Consider the following 9,275-nt stretch of genomic DNA (forward strand, 5'->3'; position numbering starts at 1 on the left):
TTCCATTCTGAGGTGATGCCTTAAACTAGATGTTAAAAATGTAGATAGATTCTAGATATCATCACAACATTCTGTTAATGAATCCTACACAACATTTTGCAGTACGACTGTTAGGACTAATAGGTCTTTATCTTTTGAGATAGATAAATCAATGATTATGAAACACTTCAGATTGATAAATAGTTAGCCTGAGGTTTAAACACTTTTTATAAACAGCTTTCTTTAAGACATTTGGATAACAGCGTATTAACTTTTTTATTTTTAGTGAACACATGAAGTGTATAACATCGTATCTTATCTTATATAATACAGACGTTACTTCAAAAAAGAAGATAATTGAACTTTAAAAAATTCCAGATTTTGTGTATACTAGGTATCGTCATGTAGATAATAATTGATATATTTTTATATTAAAAGCAAAAAGTTACATACTTGTGAATACATATATATATATATACTATGCAAATTTTTTTTAAATTGATAAATACATTAGAATGATGATTATTTGTAGATACAAACTTTTTAAATTTATAATAACTACAATGTTTTATATGAGAGTATGCAAAATGTAAACTTATCAAAATCACAAGCTAACTTAAAAATAGCATAAAGCCTCAAAGACTAAATCTACAACAATGATGTTAATTTGGAGTTTGTTTTTTAAATGTTTAATTTTCTTTTTTTTTTTTGACTAGACGGAAGACAAATGTGATAAAACTCATTTTTTATACCACTAGCCTCACACAAATGTATTCCCCACACATTGCCTCACACAGATTAATTCACCACACATTACTCTCACACAAATGTATCACCACACATTATTGCCTCACAAAAATGAATTCTCTATGCAATGCTCCCACACATTTTGTCCAAACTCTTAGCTTTTAGATTAGAGATTGGTTGTTCTAACTGAATGACATTATTGCGCTTCACTTCTGCTCTGTGCCTCAAATATTTTGTTTCTTTGAGAATCTCCACAATCCTTATTTTTACTGTTTTTGGAACTGCAAAATGAGCTTGTTTTCTGTGTTAGTTATATGAAATGTCATTGCCTGATTATTTTTTTATGGTTTGAATTTTACATTTTGAAACTTTCTAGATTTATATTTTTTCCATTTATTTTTTTTGTATAAAATGTTTATACCTTTGTTACATATCTGCAGAATTTCCTTTTTTAAATTTTTTTTTTTTACTTTAGAAAAGTCATTTATTGTTTTGTAAGTCTTTAACAAATTTATTTGTTTCAATGTAAGTCTTAGAGAAAATCTTTTTTTTTTGTTTCTAAGTCTTTAAAGATATCAATTGATATGTTATGACTCTTCAATGATATCAATTAGTATGTTATAAGTCTTTAAAGATATCAATTAGTATGTTTTAAGTCTTTAAAGATATCAATTAGTATGTTATAAGTCTTTAAAGATATCAGTTGGTATGTTATAAGTCTTTAAAGATATCAATTGGTATATTATAAGTCTTTAATGGATAAATATTGTTTGATTGTAAATGTCAGAGATAGCAATTATAATTCACTTTTATAGTTATTTTTTTGTGTTGCAAAAAAAGCAAATTAGAATTTCAAACCACAAACTGGTCAGTAATCTCTTTTAGTGTTTTTATTATATTCATGTTCATTATATTATTGTTCAATATTGCGGACATTTTTTTATTATTTTTTTTATTAATCTCATACACTTAATTTGGTCTTTGTCAGTATGTTGAACTGGCTCAGCTGTACCACTCACCACTCTGTCTTAGGGTAAAAAAAAAATCTACTTAATGACAAGGTAAAGTTAAGGAGAAGAATTGACTAATCATGTTGGCATGTCAGAGCTCCCAGTGTTGTTCCAAGTAATATTCACTCCTGGGCTTCACGTTTTACAGCTCAACATTGAATGACATTGTTAAAATAAAAAGGCAGATGATTGTGTGGTCTGACCAAAGAGTTTTTTTTATTATTATTATTAACTGTACCTTGCTGTGAAAATAGTCAAGAATGCCTCCCTAGCATCCACCAAGACTTTGGATCACTATAGTACATTCAACAAACTAATGGATGCATTTCGGGCAGAATACCTTTTCTATTTTGTACCCAGTTTTTACTTTTTTTTTTAAGTATTAAGTATATATCCACAAAGGCACCCCCCCCCCCCCTTTTTCCAAATATCCCCCTGATCCAGACACAACTTCTTCCCCACCCCCCACCCACTATTCACTTCTTATATTTTTGTTTTAGTGATTTCCAATTAAATATTTTATCTCAATTGACTACATTTTTAAAGATAGCTTAGCTTAAATTATTTGAGATTAAGTTTATTATTTTTGGGTATATTTTAAAATTCCAGAAGCAAGTAAAAAAAAAACATGATACCAAATTACTGAATTTATTTCATATTAATATTGTTACCATTCCATAGAAAGCTCTTCAATTATGTGGGCTGGGGTTGCCCAGGGAGTAGATTAAAACTTTCATTTGACTTTGTAAAAGTTGGCGAGCAATAGAGTAAAATGAAAGAGATTGTTGATATAGATAAAGTGGTCCAAGGCTGAACAATAAGATCAAACTTCATGTCTTGAAAGATATTTTGTTCATTACTTGATCAGTGCTAAAGCCAGGATTAAGCCTCATGGCATTAGATTTGTATGTGTTTTATATTGAATCTTTCTGTATTTTGACCAAGTCCCAATGTTAATGATATAAGAATTGTTCTAGTACATTTTCTAAATATTCAGATGTGTCCCTTTATTTTAGTCAGTTTTCTCGTTCCAAGTTCGACTTGTTTGTAGCCCTAATCAAGTTCGACTTGTTTGTAGCCCTAATCAAGTTCGACTAGTTTGTAGCCCTAATCAAGTTCGACTTGTTTGTAGCCCTAATCAAGTTTGACTTGTTTGTAGCCCTAATCAAGTTTGACTTGTTTGTAGCCCTAATCAAGTTTGACTTGTTTGTAGCCCTGATTCTTCTTCTTCTTCTTCTAGCCAGCTTTATTGCTGCTGAGCTGTGAGCTCTTTTGCAGACTGTGCCAAGGAAAAAAAGTTGTTCAGCACTGCCGTACAGGGTGTTGGTTATGTTGGGCTGTAGTGGAAGTAGGGTCTGCCTAAGGTGGAATAGGAAGGGGCATTCAAAGAGGATATTTTAGTCAGCTTTCTCGTTCCAAGTTCAACTTGTTTGTAGCCCTAATCAAGTTTGACTTGTTTGTAGCCCTAATCAAATTTGACTTGTTTGTAGCCCTGATCATAACATTTTGCCTCTATAATGCAGGCATTGGAGAGTCTTGCTTTAGTCTCAGGTTATACTACCTTAAGGTGGACTTCTAGAACCACATATTTACACCACCATCTTTATTATACTCAATCTTGTTACTTTGTCGGTGACCATCATTGTACATTGAGAAATTCATTTAAATAATAAACAACATCAGGCCAGCTGTGGCCATCTTGTCTTACTTATTGGATTATTTAAATTAATGAAGTATTAAAATAACCTCTAGGCTAGATTCTTTATTTGTGTATATTCATCATTCATAATTAAGCATTGTTTTGTGAATTAGCTTGAGTGACAGCATATTTGCTGTTTGTGATATAACATATAATTCTCGACTCTTAGGGTAAGTGTTTTTTTAAACCAAAACATCTTAGTGTTGTATTGTTGGATTATTACCTGAAGGACTTTGGATGAAATGATGGGCAAAATACAAACTTATTCAAAGATATCTACATGTGCATGTATGTTTTTAGAGTAATTTTTTAGATTGTTTTTTAAAGATGATTTTAATGGCACTAACTGGGGCAGCTCTGATTTTTATTTAGGAATTTGGCTAATGCTGGGTTATGGTTCTTGATCCAAGTATAATATGTCAAGAACAGCAACCCTTTACATCCTCCTTAAGCCTTAGTCTAAAACTGTTCACTAAACTGTTTCTAGTCTCACTATGATGGTTCACAATAATTCATGAATGTAACTTTGCCTTAAATTTCTTGTGTCTAAAATTTTCGTTGGACACGAAATAGTAAAGAATTATATTTTTTTGTCTATGTTGTATTTTAAAAACATGATTATTGCCCTTTTGTTCATAAAATTAAGTCAACCAAAATCCCCATGCCCTTTTTTTTTAGTGTCCTTGTAAGTTTTAAATGATATGATCTCGAATTGGTCATAGTAACTGTTGTGAATGCATGAGTTTCTGTGACAGTATGTGAATGTGACTTATAAGTTGGGTTAGTGATTTTTACTATGTTTATTTCATCTCATTATTATTCCCTAGACACAATGAACTTCATCTGACTCACAGATTGGATTGTCTCAAACAGAAACATTTTGATAATGTTTTATATTTTAGAAAGTTGTTTTTAAATTTCATTTTCTTGTTGACTATTTACATTTATGAAAACTGCTGAAACCAAAATTAGTACACACACTTTTAAGATATTAAAGATTTCCTGCTTGACTTATGTTACGAGGCTATAATGTATGACTGTGGAGCTATGCAACATATTGTGATAAACAAGGACCTTTTTTTCCTTTGTAAATGAATCCAATTTAAGATTTTTCGAAATCTCTTTTCTTATTTTTAAAATGATAAACAATTTTTTGTAGAGTTTACTTTTTTGTAGAGTTTTATCTATATAGGCAATGCTTATTGCTTTCAGATTTATTTTATTATTAAATCAAATATATATATACAAAATGTTCACTTTTTTTTTAAATTAATTCGTTTCATATTTGACTTGTAGTTCATAACTATTTAATTCTCAATGAAATAAATTTTAAAAAGAAATATTTACAAATCAACACAAGAACTTGATATTGAAATGCTATTTTACTTTGATTAGACCTAATTTAGAATGTGCATCCTATGTTAGGAGCCACAAATCCAGAAAACATAAAAAATTGTATTTACTTTCGTTTCACTTCCAAATGTTAGTCTTGTTTTTAATAATCACCTTACTTGTCTTAGCTAAACTTTCCCTTTTTTGTGTGAAACAAATAAGTTTTTGCGCCAATAAATTTCTAATCATGTCATACCAATAAATTTATACAAATAAAGAATATTGGAACTCAGACAATGTAACAATCAGGAATAAACTTTAAGATCCAAACACTGAATGTATGTATGTCACCGCTTAAGCCTACTATTTGCCAAGATAATCCTCATATGTGTCATTTATCATTGCTAAAATTTATGACCTATCACCCATGTCTGACTTAATGATTTCGCGCGCATCATTTCGATGGACATTAAGAATATTATTCATGATGTAAACAGAATCTAAGTACAACTAGCACCCCCTCCTCCAAAACTTTGTCAAAATCACTTCGAAGTGGGGCAGCTTTTTTTTTACTTTAATGCAAGACCTGAACGCCTTAGGAGCTCATGTGTTCCTAACTCTGGGAGACTGTATCAGTATGGATGCCTGGTCATCCGGTCATCTCGATGGCTCCGTGCTCCTACCTTGCCCACTGCTATCCCTCTTCAACTCTGAAGGAACATCTGAAACATGGAAAACATTTATTTTTTTAAAAAAAAGCTTCTATTTGACCAAGGGACGTGAAGAAGATAAATGTATCTTTGTGTTTGTAAGCTCAGTGGAACTCTTTTTTTTTTTTGCCCCAGGGAAAGAGGAAGAGGGGACGGCCCAGGAATACATGGCGCCTCGATTTGGAAGCAGATGGGCAAGAGGTGGGGACAGTTGGGGAGACTCGCCCAGAACCGAGATGCCTGGAGGAAGCTGGTTGGTGACTTATGCCCCAAAGGCAGAGACGAAGATGAAGAGATCTTTTTAATTGGGGAAAAAAATGTATATGTAATCAAAACTAATTTCCAATTAGGGTCATTAGGAGGAGCAACTTATTGTCATTATAATACATGCCTAACCCTTCTGCGGGAAGGCAAGGATTAGCAATGGGCGGAGCTTGATCTTGTGACGAACTGGTTACGAGTTTATATCCGAAGCAACTCCTTGCATTTAAAAACAAGATACATTGCTTCACATTTGTATTTTGGGTCATTCGTTTGAAAGACTTTTCAAAATGCATACCATTGGTTAAAAACTGTTATTATGGAAAACTTTATGATAGGCAAAAGTACAGTTAGCGGCTGCGATTTAATCTAACAAATATGAAAATATTGGAGAAATACCTTAATGGAGGACTTACTAGGAGCTTCCAATTAAAAATTACGAATATGAAATACGAATCAAGAAGAAAACGCCGAAAGGCGGTACGTTGACATTAATCGACTTTTTTATTTTATGAAAAGCGTGACAGACTGTTCAAAGCTAGACGTCGGGACTTCTGGTCACCTTACCTATGGCATTATATTTTGGACCTAGTAGCCAACTAGATCAAACTTAAATCAAGTCTATATGCTATGTTAAACAGCCCGAAAGTTAGAGCAAATTAACATGATCGAACCAAGTCATTTTCAACGATCGATGGACGAATATATATGGTTGTATTTCATAAGTGATCCATAACAGAACCCGCGATGTCCATGTCACGATCGACCAACGTTACCTTCAAATATTTTAAGAACCATAACTCTTATTTAACCGAGAATCGGGGAGGGGTTGGGAAAACTATTGCTACAAACACTTTTTTCTTCTTCTTCGTTCTCATTTTTTATTACTGAACTCCTAGCTTGTGTTCCATCATGGACATACGGTGGCAAGACCGCACTACATGTCATTGCGAACGCCGGTATGGACAGTATAGATCCTCGAGGGGCTTCTTATGGTCCGACAGTTACGCTGGGCAGGGCACGTATCCCGCATGGGAGACGTATGCCTAAGGCAGTCTTTTTTGGTGAGATAAAAGGGGGTCGACGTAACGCTTCAAAGACCAGCTTAGGCGCCAACTTGCCTTAGCTGACATAGGAGAGAGCACCTGGTCGCATGCGGCCTCAGAACGAGACAGCTAGAGGTCACTCACAAAGGCCGCGGAATACACATTTGAGACCAAAAGAAAATCCGCTGCCGAGACAGACGCAGACGGCGAAGAGAAAATCTAAATTGACCACCTGCGGACAATGGTTATGCTTGCCCTGGATGTGGCAAAATATCAGGTCACAGCTGGGGCTGCGCAGCCACGGGAAATAGGCCTACTGCATTCCTCACTAATCTTCGGACTCGAAAACAAGCCTTATTTATTAGATGAGGTAATGCGCGTCAATATGTTATGTAGCAGCATGCACATTGATTGAATTTACCCTGCTTTCCATTCTATGTGTAGCGTAATAGCTTTCGATCATCCAAGATTATCGACAAGGCAGAATTTAAGTTATTTAGTTTTGGGGGTTGTCTCACCTAGATGAAATTCTATCCCTAGCTACCCGTGTTAGATTATAGCGCCATCTACTGGCTATTTGCAAAAATTTCGGTGGTTTGATGTTTGAAGTAAATATTCTAACCACTGAAACACCCCACCTCATCCTTGACTGTAACCAGTTGCAATGCTGCTGTTTATTTGATATTCACAGCTAGCCCTTTAGGCTATATCAAAGGGTCCATCCCCTATCCACCTCCTGAGGAACCGTAAAGGCGGCCTTGGGGTGGCGAGTGGGACAACCGCCCCAGGCCGCGCGCCGGAGGGTAGGATCGGACTAAGGCCACTGCAACCTATGCGGTCGCAGTGGGACCCGCACTTTCATAGGCCCCACGATAATTCTAGGTGTAAATTATTAAATTAAAACATTATGACGTCTATATAGCCTAAATTATTAAATTAAAACATTATGACGTCTATATTGCCTAAATTATTAAATTAAAACATTATGACGTCTATATAGCCTAATAGCAGGTGTCCCGCGGCTTCCTGATTTTCCAGGGGCACCTTGAAATCTCCTGTAATTGCAAAATATACAAAAAATGTAATTTTAAGGTGCCAATCCTACGTGCGATTTTTAAAAAAAAAAAAAGGCATTGTCAGGTTTCATTTAATAAAAAGTCATGGTAAAGACGATTGTATTTTCTAATACAAAATCTTAATTTTGACATTATGCTTATCCCTACCCAGACTGGGCCACGCGCAATCCGTTTCGCATAGGGCCCCGCAATTGCTTGGGCCGCCCTGCCTGAGGAAGCCCCTTGATAGTAAAAATTATTATCTAGTTTGTTAATTTTTCATCGAATATGTTACTGCATCATTAGTTACGTTGATTAAAAGGCACTAAATCAATATGAGAGCACTGGGGACAAAAATCTTTCATGAAGAACAACAATACAGCAATTAATGTAGTCATACAACCAACGATAGGGCCTACAGTACTTACGTAAGGTTCGTACTATATACCTATGTTTTGTAACAATAATAAGGCATACAGCAGTCTAATTATCATGTGCCTGCGCGTATTACACTCGCCAGGGACCATGCGTAGGCCTACCGGTATGGCAGGTACTCGCCGTGTACTGCTAAGAGGCACGCGCTAGAAGATGGTAGCTCCCCCAAGCACCTCTAAATGAAAACCAAATACAAGGTTCAAGCATTAGATCTAGAAACATTTTCAGCTTGCAGGCGAATTTTATCAGTTTTACACTTCTACTCGAATGCGTTAAATCAGTGATACCCTTTACCTTTACTTATCCTTAGTCTGTTGGACCGTTGGGGCACCATGCAAGATTTTTCGACCGTCTTTCTCCATTCCCGTCTTTGCCTAAGTTAGAACCTGTTTCAATGGCAGGCCCGTCCATTCTTTTATGTTGTCTTCCCATCGGTTTCTCTGTGTGCTTCTTCTTCTTTTTCCCTGAAGGAAGGTCTTTTCAATCCCCGAAGACCTTGTATTTGTAATATGGCCATAGATTTTTAGCTTGCGTTTTTTTTATGATAGTTAACAGGTCATGATGAGGTCCAATCGCTGCAGTAACCCCGTCTTTAATCTCTTGGTTTGTGATGTGGTCTTCAAATGTGATACCTAGGAACCTTCTGAAACATCTCAATTCCATTGCTAGGACCCTCCTCTCTAGCTCTGCAGACAGCGACCAGGACTCAAAAGCATATAAGAATGTGGTCGTGACCAGGGAGCGCATCAGTTTGATTTTTGTGCCGAGGGCTATGCCTTTGTCTTTCCATATTATTTTAAGTTTTGAAAGTGCTACTGTGGACTGTGCAACTCGAATCGGGCCAGTAGTTCAGGTTTCGTGCCCTCATCTGAGACAATAGTTCCGAGGTATTTGAAACTACTGACACTAGTCAGATTTTCCCATCCAAGGCTCCAATACTGTTAATACTGATGCCCCTTTTAAAGCTCTGTTGGCTATTGGTCATAATTTGTTTTCGGCAT

The sequence above is a fragment of the Biomphalaria glabrata genome, chromosome 14 (genome assembly GCF_947242115.1).
Source record: "Biomphalaria glabrata chromosome 14, xgBioGlab47.1, whole genome shotgun sequence".
Taxonomy (NCBI): domain Eukaryota; kingdom Metazoa; phylum Mollusca; class Gastropoda; family Planorbidae; genus Biomphalaria; species Biomphalaria glabrata.